This window comes from Dermacentor albipictus, chromosome 8, assembly GCF_038994185.2.
Source record: "Dermacentor albipictus isolate Rhodes 1998 colony chromosome 8, USDA_Dalb.pri_finalv2, whole genome shotgun sequence".
NCBI lineage: Eukaryota > Metazoa > Arthropoda > Arachnida > Ixodida > Ixodidae > Dermacentor > Dermacentor albipictus.
Window position 1 is genome coordinate 48007967 of NC_091828.1, and position 24280 is coordinate 48032246.

At 46.1% G+C, this 24280-nt stretch overlaps 1 long non-coding RNA gene across 1 annotated transcript; it reads right to left on the minus strand.

Moving 5' to 3' along the window:
* Positions 1 to 237: 237 nt before the first annotated feature.
* On the minus strand, positions 238 to 23922 carry LOC135910202 (uncharacterized). Its single transcript, XR_010566935.1, has 4 exons — positions 23729 to 23922; positions 8912 to 8972; positions 2722 to 2784; positions 238 to 820 (listed from the first exon to the last, which is right to left on the minus strand). It is a non-coding gene; the product is annotated as an uncharacterized lncRNA (long non-coding RNA).
* Between the last annotated feature and the right edge of the window lie 358 nt (positions 23923 to 24280).

Sequence of the window (24280 nt, forward strand, 5' to 3'; positions counted from 1 at the left end):
ATATATACGATGGCAAAATAGTACAAGAATCAACATGAAAATGCGATAGTGTTTCTCTCGATGTCGGGTCCCTCCGGCAACGCCGGGCACCACCGTGCGGTGCACGACTGTGCGCCGGAAGGTCCACACTCAGTGGGTTCGGGTCGGTGGTATCACAACACACCAAACGCCTGGAGAGTGCAGATGCCCCTGGACGGTTGAATAATTAAATGCACTTTGCGATTACTGAGCCTTTATTCATATGCGACCATAGCGCTGTGTCTCTTCAGGTGTGACGAGTAACACAGTACTTGTGCCTCGGTGACAATGTCACGCGTAATTCTTTTTTGCAGTTTATTTTTATACAAAAACCCAGAAAGTTAGACACCATCCAGAAAAGAAAGAATAACAGCAAAACACGTCATATAGCAAGTACCATAAGATGTGCCCAACAGTTAACCCAAAGCGGCCAAGTTACAAGTTTGCCTTATGCGCGAGTGTTTTCCAACACAATGAACTGCCAAACTAATCCTTTAAAGAAGTGCAACAGGACCGCGGTCGTGACTTGCTTGTGGCGTCAACAGCGGTCTTTCGTAAAACTGCACAGCATTTTGCACTTTAATGCGATTTCGAAGGAATAACGTAGATTACTCGTTGCTGTCCGAGCCAGCGCCGAAGAAGTTCTTTATAGGATCAAATACGTAATGCTGAATGGCATCTGCTGCAGGCTGAAAGAAATCATTGACGCCATCCAGGAAGCCTTCACGTTCTTCGTCATTTCGTGCTACCAAGACAACATCCGGGCTTGATCCGGGGTATCCATGTGCAATAGCCAGAACAGCTGTGAAAGAAACGCATTTTTCTATCTTATAGCACAACAGAAACCTTCATGGTGTGATATGCAACGAGAAATTTATGCGCATTTCTGAAGCAAGCGTGACATACTGCACTTCATGTCAGTGTTTGCCAAGTACAGTTGCAATCTTTATATTTGAAACGCCACACCGTTGCTATGGCCTATGGCAATGGTCCATGGGTCGTTTGCGGATTTTACTGGAAGGTTGAAAAATATAATTTCTTTTACTTTCTTCTCTGTAATTTTTCTGCATCACAACTGCATCGTAGAAGTAGCACGAAATTGATACAAAACTGAGTACTAGATGAGGCTGAGTAGGTCTATGTTAAAAAGGGGGACAAAAAAGAAAGAATGGGTGCGCGTGCCGCTGCAGCATGTGAAGGAAGCGAGGGATTTACTGTGATGGTGAGACTTGTGATGACAACGTGATTCGGATGCAAGTAGACAAGGCGCAGTAATTTATTTAGACTAGTTGGGCCGCGCGCGACTAAACGCTGCTAATTAAAGAAGTTCCTGGCCTGACGAAAACAAGTCACTCCGTCGCTGGCACCAGCGACATTCCCTGTTCAAGCGCTCTGAGTACATTCATCATCATCATGAGCCTACTTTTATTTCCACTGCAGGGCTGTTGGAGCACGTTTAATACATTACGAGGTGCCAAATACACGAATAAAAAAAAACACCCAATGCTTCGAAACTGCGTAGTTATTGAACGGGAACAAGGTTACCTGGCTGCATTTGAGCACCCAACCAGGCCGTGCTCCAAAACGACGCTCTCTTTGCTGATCTGTGGATTAGAAATGACTTGGTGTGCTTCTGTGCACACTTTTGAGCTCTACAGTCCTCTTCAAGTGGTTAAATGAAATAAAATGAGCAGAAGCCTTTTTTTTCTTTGTTCAATCGATAATCGTCGTCCACATATGCATGTTTATAAACTCAACTACTACGAGACATCTTATTCGGTTCCTAAATGAATTACTGAATTTCCTGCTCACTGCGAGCTTGCCAAGGGACCAGGCAGCGGTAGATCATTTAGCCGATTACTCTTAGAAACTCAAAGTAGCACGTGCTAAATGTGTACTGTAACCTATCCGACACAATGACACAATCTCATAATTTACAAAGCTGAACAAGGCAACCATTGGATATCATATTACCTATCATGTCATCTATCGTGAAGTTTTCCTGTTTCGCACGCTAGCACTGCGACAGTTTTACTAGCACAGACTTCCCTGCATAACAGATCGTCTTTCTCGTTTCACTTCATTGCCAGCGGTGACTGTTTGTCGATAGCGAAATATCACTCCTGTTAAAGTCAACAACGCCTATCTTACTAAGCACAGAACTTTTCATTTACTGATTGATGAGTGAATTCGACCGTCAAGTTCCACAGTCATAGGCGTTCGATATGAGCTGGTGCAGTGTACATTTATTTAGATACCGGGCATTAAAGTAGTGGGGAGGGGAGTCAGAAGTATCGATGTAAAGCGGTCATGCACACCCACACAAAAGCTAGAAATAAAAAGAAAAGGAACGAGAAGAAGATACAAATCGCTGGGGGAAAGCAAGCAACTAAAGCACAACCAAAGTCAAATCAAGGGACAACACAAAAGTGTCCATATATACAAGTACCTAACAGCACAAAAACCCAGGTCACCGTCAGAACCTCAAGCGCAAGAACACAATTAAAATGCTCTTGTAACCCTTATATAGCAACCATTAACAACACTAATTTTTGTCGATGTCTGTCGGTCAGAATGTTATAAAACTAGATTGACGAAGTTAGTAGGGAATCATTGTCGCAATAGCGCCTACGGTGCTACAGTTTTAAGGCCTACTACTTTAAAAGATAAAGCGGTCGCAGTACGGTACGAAAGGTATCTTACCAAAGCTGATGATACCCAGAATTAGCAGTCGCATATTTATGTAGCAATGCATGACTTGCTGGCCTGCAAGAGAAAGGTAGCTTCCATAACTACAAACGCCGAAACATTCTACAAACCAATGTATACGGCTGTACACATCTCAGGTTAAAGATCCTTAACGGTGCGCCGAGACAAACGATACATTATTTATTTATTTATTTATTTATTTAGTACCTGCATCGCCTTAGAAGGCATTACAGCAGGGGGGTATATACATATCTACATCAGTTGACACTCATTTCAACACACAAAGCGCGGTAAAACGTTTCATTACATTGTATACCAACAATATTTGACGGGAGAGCATTCCACTCCCTCGTGGCCCTGTAAAAAAATTCATAACGCAAGGTGTCACCCTTAAAAGAAATTCATGGAGTTTCAAGGCATGGTCTCTTCTACAGAAAATGTACGATGGTAATTTAATATATTTGTTCCTGTCGATGCCTATTTTAGAATAGTAAATACTGTGAAAAAATTTGAGTCTGAGGCACTTTCTTCTATCCTTTAGATCTTGCCAATTAAGTCTGCGCTTGCCTTCGGTAATACTGAAGTCTTTGTCGTAACTACCAAGAACGAATCGAACCGCCCTATTCTGAATTTTTTCCAGAGAATCGACTAACTGACACGTATAAGGATCCCAGCAAATGCAAGCGTACTCAAGTACCGAACGTACGTGAGTAAAATACAGCTGTTCTTTCAATTTACTAGGTAATTGGCCAAAATTTCGACGGAGGAAGCCCAACTTTCGTGCCGCCTTCTTTCTTTACTCCTGTACATGCCTGTTCCACCCCGCAGGGGCGTCTGCGCAAGCAGGCGTTTGGTGTGTTGCGACACCACGGACCCGAGCACACGAGGGTTGGACCCTCCCGCGTTTAACCGTGCGTGGCTTAGCCGTGTCCGGGTAAAAGGGGATCCTGGGGGTTGAGCCGATGCTGGGTGTTCGGACCTTTAAGGCCCCCCGGCGGAGGCAACACACCCCTTTGGCCTCGGCTTCACGTAGACGGCACCCCCGGACTGACCCACCCGGGGGAAATCGGTAGTTGCCTTTTCCTGTCTCTCTCTCCCTCCAGTCTTCGTCTTTTTCTCACTTTTCATCTTTCCTGTCTTCTCCTAGCTTCCGTTTACTTCCAAATTTTCCAGGCAGCAAGGGTTAACCTTGTGTGAATAACCAACCTAGGTTATCTCATATTTGGTTATAGTGATAACGTACAACTGGCGTTTGCAGGACCTGTTCTTACAGTCCCTGTAACGTCCCCTAGTAGGGCTCCACGGTGGGTGGTTGGCGTTATTGCCGAAAATCAAATTATTCTATGGCTAGTTCCTTCCCTACCCTCCCAGATCGCCCTCAGAAAAGAGGGCGCACCGAAGACGTATTTCAGTTTTTTGGACGACAAAAACCCAACTTCCCACGATTTCACGTAATTCATTCGGAAAAGTCAGATAAACAAGTACGCACGATCTCCCCATTTCTAGTTTCGAAGTCTTTAACTGAGGTTCTTGGTTCAGGTTACAAGGCATCAAGGATGGCAAGTGGAGATCTCCTTTTGGAGCTCCGTGACCTGAAACAATACGAAAAGCTACCTAATCTAGTGTCTTTTGGAGACTTTCAAGTGACAGTGACTCCGCACCGCACTATGAACACTACACGCGGCGTTGTCTCAGATGATGACCTGCTTCAGTTGACAGAGGCAGAGCTCCTAGAGGGCTTCAATGAGCAAAATGTTGTTAATGTGAAAAGAATAAAGATGAGGCGCGATGGTAAGGAAATTGCGACCAAACACCTAATTCTCACATTCAATTCAAGTGTCCTGCCCGAATCAATCGAGGCCGGGTACATAAAGCTCCGTGTCAGGCCTTACGTGCCCAATCCACTCCGTTGTTTCAAATGTCAGCGCTTCGGCCACAGCTCGCAGAGCTGCCGCGGCCGCCAAACTTGTGCTAAATGCAGTGCCACAGAACACACCACTGAAACTTGTGAGAACGCTCTCCGCTGTGTAAACTGCGATGGGGAGCACGCCGCGTACTCGCGGTCGTGCCCTTCCTGGAAAAAAGAAAAGGAAATCGTTACAATCAAGGTCAAGGAAAACATAACTTTCAGAGAGGCACGGAGGCGGGTATCATACCTGCCCAAGAAAACCTTTGCCCATGTGGCGCGTCAGGGGGCAGCGTCACAACGGTCTCCGGCGACTGCCCGACCCACACGCAGTGAGTCGGCAGTTACGCCGTCTGCCCCCACGGCGGTTGCAGCTAGCGCTGCTCCGCCTACCGAGGAAAAGGGGCCATCGACCCCGAAGGTGGGTGCAGCCGAGGCTGCCTCAACCTCCCAGGTCCCTCCTAGCGCTGGCAACGGCCGGCGCAGCCAAATCCCCCAGGGAACCCCATCGACCTCCGGGCTGGTGGGCGCAGGGGTCTTGCCCTCCAAGGCGAGACTCTCCCTGGTGACTTCTCGCTCGCAAGAGCAGGTGTCCGGCGCCTCACAAGAGGCAATGGACACTACACCTATCCTCCAGGGGCGCCAAGCGCCTAAGGAGCGGCGAGGTTCACTCGAACGCTCCAGAAAGGGCAAAACTCCCGTTACAGGGCCTCGAAAGGGCTCTGTAATTTAATCACAGCAATTTCCATAAACACTACTTCTGTTTCTGTACACACAGCACATATTATCACCCAATATGGATACACAAATTATTCAATGGAACGTCAGAGGTCTTCTCAGAAACCTTGATGACGTGCAAGAGCTCATTCAAAAACACAATCCAAAAGTGCTGTGTCTACAGGAAACACACTTAAAATCCAAACACACAAACTTTCTCCGTACGTATGTTACGTTTCGCAAAGATCGCGATGATGCCGTTGCATCATCGGGTGGTGTGGCGATTCTCACTCATAAAAGTATAGCATGCCAATCTTTACAGCTACGTACGCCCCTTGAGGCAGTGGCGGTGCGAGCTGTTCTGCTAAACAAACTCATCACTATTTGCTCGCTTTATATACCCCCACACTACAATCTAAACAAACATGAATTTCAGTCCTTCATAGATGAATTGCCAGAACCGTACGTTGTACTTGGGGATTTCAATGCGCACAACAGCCTGTGGGGCGACTCTCGTATAGATGCGCGAGGTCGTCTTGTTGAACAGTTCCTCTTCTCTTCTGGTGTATGCCTGCTGAATAAGAAGGCACCCACATATTATTCTCTCGCCAACAGAACATTTTCATCAATTGACCTCAGCCTAGTTTCCCCGTGTATATTGCCTGAACTCGAATGGGAAGTTATGGAAAATCCTTACGGGAGCGACCACTTCCCCATACTGATAAGAACATCTAAAGAAAACGAATGTCCTCCACAAACTCCTAGGTGGAAGATAGACACAGCCGACTGGCAGAAATTTCGAACTCTCTCTAGCATCGCATGGGCTGACCTATCTTCTTTAGAAATTGATGCTGCTGTGGATTATCTTACAGCATTCATAATAGATGCCGCATCACATTGCATATCCGAAGTAAGTGGTTTGGCATGCAAACCACGTGTACCGTGGTGGAACAGTGAATGTCGGACCGCCCGTAAGAACCAGAACAAGGCGTGGGGGTTGCTGCGAGCTTCTCCCACCGCTGAGAATCTTGTCAACTTTAAAAAAGTAAAATCCCAAGGCAGGCGAACCCGCCGACAGGCCAGAAGAGAAAGCTGGCACAAGTTTTTATCGAGTATTAACTCGTTTAGGGATGAGGCCAAAGCTTGGAACAGAGTAAATAGGATTAGAGGGCGGGAAACATATTCACTCCCCCTGGTAAACACACAAGGCGATACCCTGCAAGACCAGGCAGACTCACTTGGGGAATATTTTGAGAGCGTGTCAAGTGAAACAAATTATACACAGTCCTTTCTCAAATACAAACAAACAGAAGAACGTAAGCCACTAACAACAAAAGATCGAGAAAATCAGCCTTACAACCGTCCTTTTAGTATTGCTGAATTGAGAGCTGCCTTGAGCGCATGCAAGAGCTCCGCACCAGGATCGGATCGAATCATGTACGAAATGCTCAAAAATTTACACAATGATACGAAAGTCACACTACTCACACTCTTCAACACCATCTGGGATGCAGGGCACCTTCCAATTGCGTGGAAGGAAGCCATTGTGGTCCCTGTTTTGAAACAAGGAAAAGACCCTTCCTCAGTGGCGAGTTACCGCCCGATAGCCCTCACAAGTTGCATTTGTAAGGTGTTCGAAAAAATGATAAATCGGCGACTCATCTTTTTCCTTGAACAGAGCAAAATTCTTGATCCTTATCAGTGCGGCTTCCGAGAAGGACGCTCCACAACTGACCACCTTGTACGTGTAGAAGCAAATATCCGGGACGCATTTGTACACAAACAATTCTTCTTATCCATATTCCTCGATATGGAGAAGGCGTACGATACGACGTGGCGTTACGGAATCCTAAGAGACTTGTCAGAAATGGGCATCCACGGTAATATGTTTAATATAATAAAAAGCTATCTGTCAAATCGTACCTTCCGGGTAAAAGTCGGCAATGCACTCTCACGCCCTTTTACCCAAGAAACGGGCGTACCCCAAGGAGGCGTGCTCAGCTGCACGCTTTTTATCGTGAAGATGAACACGCTTCGTGCATCCTTACCACCCGCCATGTTTTACTCTGTCTACGTGGACGACATTCAAATAGCTTTCAAATCTTGTAACCTCGCAGTCTGCGAGAGACAGGTACAGCATGGCCTGAATAAAGTTTCAGTGTGGGCAGACAAGAATGGATTTAAGATCAATCCTAACAAAAGCTCTTGCGTTCTCTTTACAAGAAAGAGAGGCCTGGCTCCGGATCCTTCCTTAGAACTGTGTGGACAACGAATACCTATCAGCAAAGAGCACAAATTCCTAGGTGTCATCCTTGACTACAGACTCACTTTCGTCTCCCACATTAAATATCTTAAAGAAAAATGTCTGAAAACAATGAACATAATCAAACTTCTATCCCAGACTACGTGGGGTAGTGACAGAGAGTGTTTAATGAATATCTATAAGAGCCTCATTCGATCACGACTAGACTATGGTGCCGTGATCTATCACTCTGCAGCCCCGAGCGCACTAAAGATGCTAGATCCGGTCCACCATCTAGGAATCCGTCTGGCCACTGGCGCATTCAGAACGAGTCCCATACAAAGTTTATATGCAGAATCGAATGAGTGGTCTCTTCATATCCAGAGAACATACATCAGCCATACATATTTTCTGAAAGTCCACTCAAATCCTCAACATCCCTGTTTTAATACCATTCATGACATGACATATGCTACACTCTTTCGCAATCGTCCCTCCGTAAGACAGCCTTTCACGCTGCGTGTGAGGGAGCTTAGTGAAGAAATGCACGTTCCACTCCTCGAGCTTCGCCTAATGCATCCAGCCAAGCTGCTACCTCCTTGGGAGTGGCAGCTCATACATTGTGATATATCTTTCGTGGAAGTCACAAAGCATGCTCCAGAGATTGAAATCAAGATGCATTTCCGGGAACTCCAGCACAAATACTCCTGCACGGAGTTCTACACAGACGCATCAAAGTCACACGACGGGGTGTCCTATGCAGCCGTCGGTCCATCCTTCTCCGAATCCGACGTACTGCACCCGGAAACTAATATCTTTACGGCTGAGGCCTACGCCCTGCTGTCGGCCGTAAAGCATATAAACAAATCACAACTCCCGAAATCAGTGATATATACGGACTCCCTCAGTGTTGTGAAGGCCTTGATGTCTTTCTGTAATCATAAAAATCCAGTAGTTATTGAACTTTACTCCGCACTGTGCAAATCATATATATCTAACCAACATGTGATCATATGCTGGGTGCCTGGACATAGGGGCATCGAGGGAAACGTTCTAGCTGACCAGATGGCCACATCAATCTCATTGCATGCAGACAATCCTACTGCTTCGGTCCCTGTCACAGACCTGAAGCCTTTCTTAAGAAGGAAACTACGAAGCCACTGGCAACGTATGTGGGACAAAGAAATAAATAATAAACTGCATGTAATAAAGCCACAATTAGGTTTCTGGCCTCCTGTAACAAAATCCCGCCGGACAGATGTCCTATTCTGCCGTCTAAGAATAGGACACACTTTTGGCACACATAACTTTTTACTCACGGGAAACGAGCCTCCAACCTGTGGTAGATGCGGGGAGAGGCTGACCGTCCTCCACGTCCTCCTGGAGTGTCGGGAAGCCGAACATGAAAGAAAGAAGCATTTTCCCTTAGCATACCGGCAGCGCATCCCCCTTCATCCTGTTATGTTACTCGGCCCGGAACCTCTATTTGACACTAACGCAGTCTTAAGTTTTCTGAAAGATGTTGTTTTGCATGTTTTTAGCCCCACATGTTCGTAGCGCTTCCTCTCTTCAGAGGATGTCGCTGTGATCATTATTTTGAATAGCACATGCCTCTAGGCCCTTGTGGTTCAAGGGCTCAGGCGAGGCAGCAGTGCTCAAAGTAATTTTACCATATTATATATTTTATATCTTGCATCATTATTCTACGATGGATTTTAGTGTTTAGAGTATTCGTCATTAGTCATCGCCATAATTTTATAGCACGTAGATTTTACGCACTTTACAGCGACAATTTTTTAGGCCACTTTACAGCCAAGTCACATCTCCATATTACATCGTCAACATCACCACTTGTCATGGCGCTCATTGGCCAAACCTGGCCCTTGCGCCATTAAACACCACATATCATCATCATCATGCCTGTTCCACCTTAAATCCGAGGTAAACCAAACTCCCAAGTATTTACATTCCGTAACCGTGCTTAAAGTAACGCTATTTAATTTGTACTCGTATGTCTTGTGTGAATGTTTCCTTGTAAAGGTGATGTTTAAACATTTTGAAACGTTAAGCGACATTTCCCATTTCGCACACCAAGTTGAAAGTTTGTCTAAATCACTCTGAAGTGCATAAAAATCGGAATCACTATCAATAACCCTATATACTACGCAGTCGTCTGCAAACATCCTGAAAGATGACATAATACCACTAGTGATATCATTTATATATAATAAAAACAAGAGGGGCCCCAACACAGAGCCTTGGGGTGCTCCAGAGGTCACTGCAGCAAGATCAGAGGAGATGCCATTGAGAACCACAGACTGTTGTCTATGTGAAAGATATTCAGATATCCATGCAATTACCTTTTTGTGCAACTTGTAGGCGTGTAATTTGCTAATAAGTAGGTCGTGAGCAACAACGTCAAATGCTTTTCGAAAATCTAGAAAGATGCAATCAATTATCTGCCTTTTGTCTATTGCTTGAGCCAAATCGTGAGTGAATTCAACAAGCTGCGTAGTACAAGAAAACCCCTGCCGAAATCCATGTTGGTTTGCACTTAATAGATTATTTTTATCTAGATGTGACATAATACAACTATATATAACGTGTTCCATTAGTTTACATGTAATACTAGTCAAAGACACCGGTCTGTAGTTCTCAATGCAGTTTTTGGGCCCACTTTTGTGTACAGGCACGACATTTGCCATTTTCCAGTCGGTAGGTACGGCACCCATGTCTAAACATTTTTGGAAAAGACGGCGGAAATACATGCACAACGATTCACAACAACTACTAAGCATTGCTGCTGCTATATTGTCTGGTCCATTCGCCTTTCTGGGAGAAACATTTTCTAAGAGCTTGCGTACACCTTCCAAAGCAAACTCAACTTCGGGCATTTCTTCATTGCATAGCGAAAAATCGAGACTTACAACCCGAAACTGGCGATTACTAAACACAGAAGAAAAATAACTACCAAATGCTTCAACTTTGCGCTTGTCATCATCAAGTACCGTGCCTAGGTATTCAAGAGGAGGGACAGAATTGTCGTTCTGTCCACTATGCCGAATATACTTCCAAAATTCTTTGGGATCTTCTACCAACCGTTCCCCAAGACGAGCAAAATAAGATTCCTTAGCCGATTTGGCTGAATTCTCAAAATCAAGCTTTAACCTCTTTAGTTTGGATAAGTCTTCCAGGGACCTGCGTTACACGTTACACAGACTCAGCGGTATACACTCCAAGAGGTCTCACTATCTCGCAAAGAAAAAACTATAGTAAAAAGTGACCCCCAACCACCCTAGAGACTTCGTAACAAACACAGTCCGTGGATAGCATACGCTGCTGCGAACATCTCAGCCAAATTCTGCAGTAATGCGTGGTGCGTTGATCTCAGAAGCGGACCACGAAGTCAACTTTATCTCAAACTCTCGCTTTTCAACAGAAGCCTGCTCCTGACTCTTTCCTGGACGATTTGTTTAGTAATACAGCAGGCTCCCATACGCGACTGCTATTGGCCAATAGCTGGCATCAATCAAGAAGGGTTTGCGAATCAGTGCACTTGTTCCTACTCTTACTGTGTATATATGTATTGACGCAGTTTAATAAACAGGCTGAAGTAAACGAAAATCTGCTTTCGAATTTCGATAGCAATTACGTACTTCCAGAAGAAGCCGAGTATCGTCTGCTCACGCTCGACCGCGGCCACCCTCGTCGGAATTAAACATAGGCCACCCTGTTCATCGGTGCCGTAGTGGCCCGGCCTCGATAATTACGACTAGTTTTCAACACTGAACCAGCCTGGAACCATCCTGAACTTAGTCAGGCCACAATCACAGTTGCGAGAACGCTCACTCGTTGCTGCTCTTGGTTAAACGCCTGGGCAGATTTCGCTTGGTAATGAGATACTGATAGCGCTTCAAAACGCGCAAGCTGGATGTCGCTACTATCCTTCGGTTAAGCTCGCGCTTGACAAAGCCGGTCCGCACCACGTTTCACAGACAGATAGGCGCCTATGAGCACGACCGCGCACACTCTAGCCTTCTCGTTCACGGAGCAAGCGTTGCAGTTGCATGTAGCTACGGTCTGCTACGCCTGACCTCCGAGATTCGCGAGCACCTGCTGGTTTTGCTCCGGCCATCTCATTCGCCGCGCCTCCCAGGAAAACAACTATAATGCGGCGCGCGCGCCCTGCTACTCGGAGTGGACGCTGTTAGCCGAGGGGTATGGTCACTTTGATTGAATACTGTCTGATTAGTGTCTGTCTGTCGTAATTATAGATCACTGTCTGAGGAAAGAAGAAATTCATGATAAGTTGAGAGAAAAGGTTATTGACAAGGAAGGGCATAGCTGCATAAGAAGTGACCATAAGCGCATCGTATTGAAAAAGGGATATGCAGTTTGGAAAGAGAGCAAGGAGCGCGAAATGGCCTGTCCAAATTTGAACACGGTACAAATAACAAATATAGTCAAAAGAGTTAAGGAAAAAACTCGGCAATTGGCCAAGAAAAGAGTGGGAATATGGTGAGCTCCTAAGTGTATTAAAGACAGAAATACGGACAGATAAGCAACGCGTTGGTTGGAAAGGAAAAAAGAAAACGAAAAGCCGGTGGAACAGGGAGATACGACAAGCGATCGCCGAACGACAGAATGCTTCCCGAGAGCACAGGCAGGCCAAAAAAGCGCAGTTGTCACATGATGATGTAGCCGGAAAATGGGAAATATACCGGGAGAAAAAATTTATGGTTCAAGTTCTGGTGCAAGCAAAGATAATAGGTGAAATTGAACGTTGGTTGTCACAAATACGCGATAAAAGGAAGACCCCACCTAGAATAATTAGGAACCACATAAAATTATTAGGCAGGAAGTTTAGAACAGTACAACAACATAGTCTAGACGAAGATGGAAGCAAACTGCAAGAGAACGCGGCATTAAATTACATCCGAAAAGTAACAGCCGAAGCCTTCCAAGGCAATGGCGAGCTTATACTTGAAGAAAAAAAGACCATGATGGAGAACCAGATGGCAAAGGAGCTGGTGCTCAAATTTCAACTGGAAGAAAGCCGAAGAGAAAAATCCGAAGAGCACAACCACAGGGCTAGACGTGCTTCCCATTAGGCTCAATAATGAACTAGGACCAAAAAGTGTGGAAGCTCAGTTGAAAGCAGTAGAAAAAGCTTTAAAAGAAACGCGAATACCAGACAGTTGGCGACAAAGTAGAATGAATTTATCTTATAAAGCTAAGGGGAGAAAAATACAAGTCACACGCACAGACCGTTGGCTATTGCGTCGGTAATATGCAGGTTAGCAATGCAGGCCATTCAGTTAAAGTTGCAAGAATGGGCAGAGAATAATGGCATTTTGGGAGAACTTCAGGATGGCTTCAGAATAGGTAGGCGTTTGCCTGACAACTTATTTGTCCTTACTAAGCTTATTGAACTATGAAGTGTATAAAGGAGACCATTATATGTGGCCTTATTAGATATTACAGGAGCGTATGACAAAGTAGACAGCAATATTTTGTGGGATATTCCGGCAATACAAGACTTAGGTGAAGACTGTGTTTTGAGAGAGATTTAGCTAGAAAATACAAAATACAGTTTGCGTTGAATGAACAAGGCACTGAGGCAGGGGTGTCCTTGATCCCCACTGCTGCTTATGATGTACATCGTGAGGGTGTAAAGGGCGTTAAAAGTAATATCGGCCTTAATCTCTCATACAAACAGTCGGGTACAGTAGTAGAGCAGCAACTCCCAGGTTTATATTACGTGGACGACATTGTGTTGCTAGCTAACAAGCAAATTGATATGCCACGTCTGGCTAATATCTGTGGACAGGCAGGCGATAAGTTAGGTCTGAAATTTAGCGTTAAAAAATCAGGTGTTATGGTATTCAATGGAAAAGTGAACATACAGTGACAATACTGGGCAAGGAAATACCTCGTGTAAAGAATATAGATGGTTTCTTATATGGATTAACGAAGACAAAGGGTATATTTAACCACAGAAAAAAACATTAACAGTAAAGGAGAAGAGAAAAGCGGTCATAATGAAACGCAGAGCGGTATGGGGATACAAGAGGCACAAGGTGCTCTGCGGTATGTGGAAAGGGGTAGTGGTTCCAGGACCTACAACAGGACACGCGCTTGTTTTCTTGAAATCAACGGTACAATCAGGGCTCGGCGGCAACCAAAGTTCAGTGGCAAGCCACGCATTGGGCGCTCACTGGAAGACTACAAATGAAGCTAGCAGGGAATGAAGCTGGCAGGGCTGGACAAGTTTTGAAGGGATGCAAGCCGACAGTAAAATTAATCATGACGAACGACTGAGGAATACGGAAGTGAATGGGCTGGGAGAGTGTTTAGGTATTTGTGAAGGAATAACATTGATTCACAGTGGAGGAAATGAACTGGCAGTCTTACTAGCGAGTATGCGGCCTGCATGGAGAGCAACACAGCAACAAAGAACGTCGAGAGTAAAGTCGGAGAGGCGGAGATAATCTCATGGGTGGCAGCAATGGAAAAGAAACCTAGTAGTTATACTTAAGAGGAGAAAGGAAATCAGGAGAGAAAGAATTTGTGATAACTGAAAGGTAAGCGCATTATTTTTCGAAACGAGATCAGGATGCCTTAGAATACCCACTTATAAAGCGATATATAAGAAGGAAGATTCGTCTTCCTTCATGTGCTTCATCATCATCATCATCATCATCATCAGCCTAGTTACGCCCACTTCAGGGCAAAGGCCTCTCCCATACTTCTCCAACTACCCCGGTCATGTACTAATTGTGGCCATGTTGTCCCTGCAAACGTCTTAATGTCATCCGCCCACCTAACTTTCTGCCGCCCCCTGCTACGCTTCCCTTCCCTTGGAATCCAGTTCGTAACCCTTAGTGACCATCGGTTATCTTCCCTCCTCATTACATGTCCGGCCCATGCCCATTTCTTTTTCTTAATTTCAACTAAGATGTCGTTTACCCGCGTTTGTTGCCTCACCCAATCTGCTCTTTTCTTATCCCTTAACGTTACACCCATCATTCTTCTTTCCATAGCTCGTTGCGTCGTCCTCAATTTCAGCAGAACCCTTTTCGTAAGCCTCCAGGTTTCTGCCGCATATGTGAGTACTGGTAACACACAGCTGTTATACACTTTCCTTTTGAGGGATAGTGGCAACCTGCTGTTCATGATTTGAGAATGCCTGCCAAACGCACCCCAACCCATTCTTATTCTTCTGGCTATTTCAGTCTCATGATCCGGATCCGTGGTCACTACCTGCCCTAAGTAGATGTATTCCCTTACCACTTCCAGTGCTTCACTACCTATCGTAAACTTCTGTTCTCTTCCGAGACTGTTAAACAATACTTTAGTTTTCTGCAGATTAATTTTCAGACCCACCCTTCTGCTTTGCCTCTCCAGGTCAGTGAGCATGCATTGCAATTGGTCTCCTGAGTTACTAAGCAAGGCAATATCATCAGCGAATCGCAAGTTGCTGAGGTATTCTCCATCAAATTTTTTGCCCAATTCTTCCCACTCCAGGCCTCTGAATACCTCCTGTAAACATGCTGTGAATAGCATTGGAGAAATCGTATCTCCCTGTCTGACGCCTTTCTTTATAGGGATTTTGTTGCTTTCTTTGTGGAGGACTACGGTGGCTGTGGAGCCGCTATAGATATCTTCCAGTATTTTCACACATGGCTCATCTACACCCTGATTCCGCAATGCCTCCATGACTGCTGAGGTTTCGACTGTGGTAAAACTAGGGAAACGATGGAGCATGTTTTATTAGAAGGTGAATATATCTGTCCAGTGGTCGATTTAGGAATCACTGGCCTCATTGAAGCCCTTGGGTTCTTCGACAGCATGTAGAAAGTAAACATGTCCGTGATTGGAAGAGTGGCGGAAGAGAAGTAGGGAAGCGACAAACAACGGTGGCGCACGAACACGAATCTCATAATAGGGGCTCAGAAGCTTCGGTTATGGAAATTCACGGAGGTTTATTTTTCCTTTTATTTTTTTTATTTTTTAGGACATTTAGTCAATAAACCACAAGAGCTTGGTGGCGCAGCCAACCGCCCCGTTCCAAAGGGTATGCTCATAACATCCATCCATCCATCCATCTCTTCATACGGTGACAGTAGAAGCCGCCGTAGAAGACAGACCGCACGAGAACTCAACATGCGCATAGGCTGTTCTTTCTTTTTTCGCTTTTTGTGGAGCATTTTCACAATAAAGGGGAAGCAGCAGCACCCAGATCCTTCACACACACAAGCACACTCACGGGAACGCCCGCACACACATACGAGCCTTGCGTATGCGCCTGTAGGTCTAGTTAGGGGCCGTCGCAGCACCGGCTGCGCTCAGACTATACTAGTGTTGCCGACTCAGTGTACCGGTTATCTCTAGATTGATATAAAAAAATCCCTAGATGGTTTTACAAGGACGACGTTGTGCTTCACGAAGCCGCAGAACTTTGTGCATGCTCCTGTTCACATCTTTATTTGTTGTGTTGAATGATCAAATTATACCGATTTTTTTTTACACGGCTGTTCTTGCTCGCCACCGCCAGCTCGACAAGTTGCCATTTACTTTGGTAATGCGTCTACAATATACGGAGCTCTTGGAACCATAACGTATGAGGTGCTGTTAATGCAGAAATATTGTAGACTGCCAAGCATGAATTCTCGAGCTCGCGATAGATAAAACTGGCCAAACTTTAGAAGTTTCACTTTTACATGCGCTGCTCAGCAGCTGTAAATCGCAGCCGTGATGATTCTTAGCACTCTTTCGTGAAGAGAAGCAGAGTCTCCAAAACGAAGCATAGGCGGCGACGCTGAACGCCTTTTTTAGTCAAAGAAGAAACACAATGTTACTATAACTACCTCAATTACAGGGAGTCCGGAAGACTTGCCTTCTATAGCCGTCAAGAGAATAGCGACACCAGCTCCTATTATGATTCCAGAGTTAAAAGAATTCCGGACTCTTTTCAACGTCGCTAGTTCTGGCGACCGCTAGCTACTCCGGGCGCGCTGCTCCACCTCCGCGGGTAGTGCTAGAAAGTAAAGCAGATGGTTCCAGTAACCTTGCTAAAGTATGCGTGGGTACTTATGAGTATGCATAGTGGCGCAAATGGCGAGCTGTGTCTTTAAAAAATCCCTAGATACTTCGATAAATGCGCTAAATTCATAAACGTACCCGGAAACCCCTAGATCTATGGATAAATCCCTAGAGTTAGCATCATTGGACTAGATGTACGTCGACTGCTTCACCCCCCATTCCTGCTCCATGCATGTGAGTATGTGTTCACTCTAGCCGCAGCTGCGCGACGGAGAGAGTTTGAAAGAAAAACATGGGAACCCTCGGGGGCGAGTGCGAGGCATCCTGCGCTAAGCGAGGACAGCTCCCCTTTCGCCTTCACCCCCGGTGCCGCAGGTTACATCGCGAGATGCGAGCATATTCCATTCCGAGTGCCTAGTTTGCTAGGTTCCGGTGGCTTTATTTTTTCAGCGCGCGCTCGACCTTCTTTCTTTGTAACGAGCGCATGCTGCTTAAACTGAGTGTTTGCGCTGTTGGCTGTTCGGATGCGAAGCTGCCGTTCAGCGCAACTAAGAGGAAATGTCGACCTCACCGCCTGGAGTGTCAGTATATTGTTATTGCAATGCAAAATTGTGGGTGTACGGGCAAAAAGGGAAAAAAGACATATGATCAAGAGGCACGCTGTAGCGCTGAGCTCCCAAATAATTTTCGTCACTCGCATTTCTCTAACCTGCACCTCAATCTAAGTAATAATGGGCGTCTGCAGCAAGCTTCTGTCGGCGGGTCATGCTGCGTCTTGCTTCACGCCATATCACGACGGCGAAATACACATACGAAAGCAAGCGCCGATACTATCTGGCGAAACTGCTTTGAGAGTGCCTGCTTTGCTGAGCCAGCTTTGAAAACTCGTTTGCAACATGATAAACACATCTACGTAGCCCGCAAGTTTGGAAGTAAAGTGCGTTTGCAGCACAGGACGACCTTTTGCGTAGAGATCCCACTTATATGTGCTCGCATGAATGTAGCCAGTGTATGTCAGCAGCAAAAATTAAATACATTTGACACAATAGTCTCCAGCATGCGCTTCGTCCCTCGTATGCCTTGAGCCATTTTCGAATACGTAAAACATTATATCGCTGCAAGAAACATTCTTTTCTTGGGTCATGCAAGCCGCGGCAACTGTACCAGAGCACCTGAAAGCCTTCCTGACGCATTATCTGCCATCAGATACGAGCGCCGCGGCGTAGAGGTAAAGCAGGCCGCGGCCCCACCTCTGGAATTAGTCTGTCTGTTCAATTGGTGCGGCCGCAGGAAAACCAGCTGGCGCGCGCTGATCTCAGAGGCCATGATACGGTTAGCCCGGGAACTGAGGAACACGTAAAGTACCCGATAAACACCAGTATGCGACCTTAAGGCACCAAAAATCTGTCCGAGTAGAGAAGCTTGCAGTGCGACAAAAGAACAAGCAGAGCCGCGGGGTTCACGTTTAGAACGCACCTCTTAGGCGGCCGTTACTGCGTTGAGCATCGGCGTGCCACGTCGGCGTAAGGGAAATGAGGACCTTAATGAAATGGGGAATGAAAAAAAAAAGCTCTAGCTCCTATGAGAGGTCTCTTCTCTCTATTCGCTGTCGCGGTGACGAGAGCGAAGAAAGCGCGAGAAGGAAAGCGGAGGAGGAGAGCGGTGGAGTAGGCTACAGTGAAAGCATGAGGCGGAAAGCGGAAGAGGAGCGCAGGGGCCACAGCACCCGAAGCCGCGTGCGCGATCTCATCTCCACCTCCGGGGTGGCAGAGTGCCGCGAGGTTGGGAGGGCTACCGTTGTCCGCGGCGTCAGCTGCTGAGGTCAGCCCTCAGTACCACATGTGGGACGGGGATCACTGCTCCTGCAAAGGGTGATGGCGAGCGGCTACGAGTATAAGGCTCTATATTGCGCACCCTTGGGTGTTGTGGCCGCTGGCACTGGTGGTACGATTTTCTCTCGACGAAGGCCCGCTTTCACAGTTGGGGGAACGAAAGTGTGAGAAGTGAGCGTAGTGCCGCGCAAGACGGGATGTGTAGCGATTATGGCTAGGATATGGCGCCAGAGTGGCGCACGTCGTCTTTATGGAAATAAAGCGCTGCATGAGTGGAGGCCTGTACGCGGCGCCTGCTGTGAATCGCGCCGACGCGTATCCCACGCACTACCTCTCGCGATCTCCCGGTTAGAGAGGCAGCCGCGCCACGCTTCACTCCTTTTTGCAATGTGCCACGCGAGACAGATTGTCCGGGCCAGCTGCGCAACTAACAGCGGTCTCTTCCTATCATAAAGCGCGTACCTATATAATAAATATGCAATATGTTCACACGCGAAATGAAAATACGTTAAGAGCGGCGCTCAAGTTTCGCAATGGGGAGTATCCTACCCGTCCGCGAATTCTTTCCTTCAACCCAACCACATGAATTACAGTGGGTTAAGGCATTTGCGCAACACCCGCATCACAGCAAACGCCGATAAGCCCTATTTTTCATGTTGGCGCTTTTAGATCAATGTAGATGTACGGACCACTACGGACTGCCGGTAAGCTTTGTGAGCTGGCTAACACTCCCAGGGTTAGTTCTAGTTGTAAAACATAACACCCCAGAAAGTGGATGGGAAAACGGCGCCGCGGTAGCGAAATGAGTAAGAGCATCGCACGCGTAATGCGAAGACGCGGGATCATTCGTCTCCTGCGACAAGTTGTTTTTTCATCCACTTTCATTTAAATTAATTTATCATTTATTTTATTGCAGTTAGTAAGTACAAGTAATTGCCGCTATGTTGTCCTTGGAATCTCTGCTTATTTGCTTCTGATGATATGATTAATAAAATTCGGGCCCCTCAGTTAAACCCCTTCTTCTCGTGGACCATTTGTAGAGCATATACAAATGTTTCTTGAGAGGGGAAAATGTGAATCTACGTCCTCCGGGCTGCCCTTCATCGACGGCTCAATTTTACACTTCAATACATTGCGCGTCGTTCCTGTCACGACCCTTCAATATGCAAGGTCATCAACCAGAAAGACTAAGATACATATTTATCATGCTCACTAATGTTGCTGCTAATAGGCTGCACTTCACGAACTCTGAGCTCCCGGTGCTACCTGCATAAGCTTCAGACTCATGCAGTATTACTTGCAGCGTCATGTTGCGGAATGGACCCTTCACGTTGATCTTTAAGTTGGTGGATCTTTTCCGTGTGGCTTTTTGTAATATTGTCGCCAGAGGAAAGGCGAGAGACGTCTACTTGCAGCAAACCTCACCTTTACTGAAGTGACAACATCAACCAATGTCGTTCATGTCCTCTTCCAACGACTCCGAAAATCGGAGCTTGCTTTGATGGTGATGATTATGCACTATACATTTAAAACACGCGTGGCAATATGTTTGTTCGACTAACCAGCAAATGTTTCATCATTGTATTGCTTATTCTGAGTCATTGCTGCTGTCACGTCATGAAATGAATGTCATGAGATAAATAAGATGAGATGCACGTGTGACAATAATGTCATGTCATGTGTATCATAAAATGATTGGCATGAATTCTACTTTCTGCATGTCAAGTCATTAAATAATTCCCATGAATGTAATGACACGCATCCATGCACAGTATGACATTACCATGATAAGAACTTATGCCGATCCTGTGGACCAAGTGTACTACTGACATGGGCTGATGACTATATAGTTGGTGTTTGTGAATTCGAGATGGTTACAGCACCGTCATTCAAGCTTTGTTATCTAACTCTCGCCTCTGATTCTCGAGTGTCATCTTTGCTCAAGACAAGTGGCATGCGTGAGAAGATCCTGGAACCTCGGCAGCAGAACACCTTGAGGCGTTTGGTCCCGTTCAAACAGCGATAGATTAGAAGGTTTCCTGAACTCGAGAGTATGACGGAAGCCCGTTTTGTCGGGATGATGCGCACTTGAAAGGAAGAGGTCCGGACACTGATCAAAATAAATGTATGCAAAGGCTCGCGTGGGGAAGCCGAAACGTAAATATTTATTTAAAACAACTTGGGTCCGTGTCCACACCTCTTCCTTTTAAGTAAGCAGGTTTCCTACGAGCGCTAATTTCCAAGAGCCGGACAGCAACCCGTCGCCTTCTAGTTCCACCCAAAGCTTGCGCGGGACATTCACGGCCCTTCTCGTCGTCACTAAGCTGCTTAATCAAACATCAAAGCGTGCTTTTTTTTTTTGGTGCACAAAGTCTGCGAGTACGACAGCGCTGCATCAAATTCCACTATGGCGGCGTCATCACGGCTGTGCCAAGGCGACCAGCTGCACAACGCCACTCGACCGAATGGGTATAAACAGGCACAGACTGACGGTTGTACCTCAGTATCGTCGTCAAGTCACCCGTTGGAGTCCTTCAAGTGATACCACCTGCTGCCTTCAGTGAGCAATTAGATTTCAGCTTTTCTTACCCATCTCTCACCTCTATGCGACTGGTTCGCATCAATATCACCGCTCGTATAAATCATTCAGTCGTGGACCGTCGTCACCTTCTAACTGCTCTCGTCACACACACGCAATCGCGTTAATTTTAGCTCTCTGTACTGTCGTCACGGACTTAAATACTCGAGTTAAACAAACACATTGGTCAACCTAGTAACGTCTCGCGGAAAACCAAACAATGCTGCAAAGCCAGCTGCCTGCAAAATGCTTCGCATAACATCCATTCCAACGGTGTACGAAATCCGAAAACAATAGTCTTTTCTATACACACTTTCAGACGGACTTGCACTATATCTATGACTTCACGGACTATTCATAAAAAATAGTGATACAGATTAAGCACCCGCTAAAAACAAAGCACAGACGCGGCAATACTGCAGAAGCAAAGACACTCTGGCTGACATATTCAAGGCACGTCCCAGTGACTACCCTAGTAAGCTGGTCGACGTGGTGGCACGCTTATCCACAATATTGTAGGCTCAGAGTACACGTACTAAATCACTGAATACGGGGAAATGCTGTATTTGTTTACTCTCGAGCTTGCTTCATTTCGACATTTATTCCACGTTGATGCTAACCCGCCAAAGACAACTTGTGCGGCAGCATCATTGTCTACAGCCCATACTCGCGCCTTCTAAGGGGGAGGGGGGTGTAGATTTACCACTTCCTAAAAAATATTGCGCCTAGATGACCTTCCATACGTGAGCAATTCACGGCTCCAGAGGCCGAACGATTAGAACGCTGCTAGCTTCACATAGTGCGTCTAGATAATTTATATGACAGCGAATCGGCCCTATCGTTTCCTATAAAGGTCACTGGAACATCGTGCCTACGTTCCAACTCCGGCTCTTGACGATGCCGGGCTTATTTGCGTTGGCGGAGATCTTAAATTGGTGCATCGCGTGGTTCTTCAAGGTCAACATTTTAGAGTACAGCTCTTAAGCGTCCGTTCCAGCGTCGCCGTCGGCGTTGTCCATCTTAACCGAGCGAACGAACCTGGCAAAGGATGAAAGAGAACGCGGAGTGCAATGGGCGATGGAAAAAGCGCTGGAAGTGAGGAGAACGGAAGGAGGAAAGCGGAGAAGAAAGGTGCAGCGTAACCACGAAGCGCAAAATGGAGGAGGAGGGCACGGCAAGAAGCGTGAGCAGAAAAGCATGGTGCCCCGCTTTGCGGCGGCCACGGCTACGAGAGGACGACAGAGTAGCACGCATTGTCTGTGTGAAAACAAAGCGCTGCATGAGTGGAGGTGTGCCTGCGGTAGCTGCTGTAAATCGCGGCCGCCTGCCGTGTCTCGCTAGTCACGATCAGCGAGGCAGTCACGCCACACATTGACAGCCGCAGCCAATACATCGCGAGATTAAAACGTGCGTACAGCACCGTAAAAAATGTCCACGCAATGCTCTCCGACTGGTTGGATTACATTACGTCAGTGGACATGATCACACGAAGCTCGTGGGCCTTTGCGACGTAGCGCCGCTACCGCTACAAACGCGTGCCAACCGAGTGGGCGCGTGCGCTGGTAGTCTCAATCTTAGTCTTTTCATAATATTACCAGAGGAACTGTAGCCCTAGTGCCTACGGGAGCCGGAAGCATGGCAGTTCAGCCGGGATGGGAATAATGGGTAGTGCACGGAATTGCCTAAACTGCGTCCTTATGGCCTGAAATGTCTCGTTACTTTGCAAAGCAATCGTTTTTAAAGAAATAACTGCGTTATAAATAATGAAATAATGATTATGAAAATTCTCCGACGGCAGGATTCAAACACAGGACCCAAAGAAGCCCGATGTTGAAACCATTACGCCACGGACACGAGGACAAGTGGAACCGCTGCAGTTGGCGTGCTTGCAGAGCCTTATTACGTTCTGCATTAAAAAATGTATAAATTGCTTTAGAATGTAGGCAAGCTTAAGCTGTGATGAAGCGAACTAAACGAAGCCACAATAACGTCGGGAGCGTCAAGTAGGATTATCAGACGAGTCCATGAATTACCCCTCATTTAAACGCTGATTGAATCATCGCAACGCCTGAGTTCGCTCTAAGGACTGTAGGAAACGCTGTGATCTCACTGAGCTGGCTTACCTCATGCCAGCGTCGTGAATAACATGGACAGCGGTTCGCGCGCTGTTTCGGCCACCAATTTCAGAACTTGAAGCGAATAAAGGCATATTTTAGTTCTCAAGTATTTAAAAAATTGGTGCTATTTGTAAAATTGCGCAAATTGCTGTATCCTACGGGGGCGCCATGCTGCAGTGCTGTCATAACTGGGGGTTAAAATCCCCAATTGAATAGTTAACTTCAATTATATGTTTAGGAAATAAATATCTATTCTTTAGCTATTTCATAAATTGACTGCGGTGACTTCGCCCTGAGCTTGTGTCTGCAACACTGAAGGGACTAGAACCGGAAAAAGCAACATCCCCTCAGTTAACTTATATTTATACAGAAAGCATCCATTAGAATACATCATCTTGCATTGCAGAGTACAACGAGTAGATCAGAAAAATTAATTGTATATGTGGAAAATATGAAATAAAGCAATGCGCAGCCATTGCATTTCAATAACCAGTACCCGCAATCCTTCTCACTACATATTATCAGCAAGTCCTGTTATATTACGCAAAAAACGAAGTTACCTACCTTTTGTTCCACTCTTGGAAGGTACTACACACGGCGTATTGCTTGTGCGGCGAAACAAAACGGAAAAACAGGTTGCGGTGAAGTGTGTTTACGCGTAGTGAGCGATGCCAAATCAGCTAACAGCAAGATTGCGATCAGGGTTGCAACCGTTTTACAGTTGTGTAGTGGTAGGTGTTGCCCTTACACACGGCACCCGTTCCGTAGTTTCACGTGGCAAAATGCGCTATTTCAAACGAAAGAGGCGGAAAGATGTGCAACCAGGAAGTCGGCAACAAACAGCTGTAATATTTTCCTATAAATCACAGCGCTGTACCGCAATAAAAACGGCCGTAGCGCACACATTGGTAGAATAAGGCATACAAAAATAACATCGCGGTTTGGTACCATCACAATAGTTACCCTCCCTAATGCGCACTAGATTTGACATAAGCGTGTAGATTTTGCGGGATCATGCCTGCAGAAGTTTCAGGAATAGGGCAAACAGGAACGGCGAATTCTGTTGTGGCCAAGCTGTTTAAGCAAAAGCCCTGAATAGCTGCGCCTGTCGTGCAA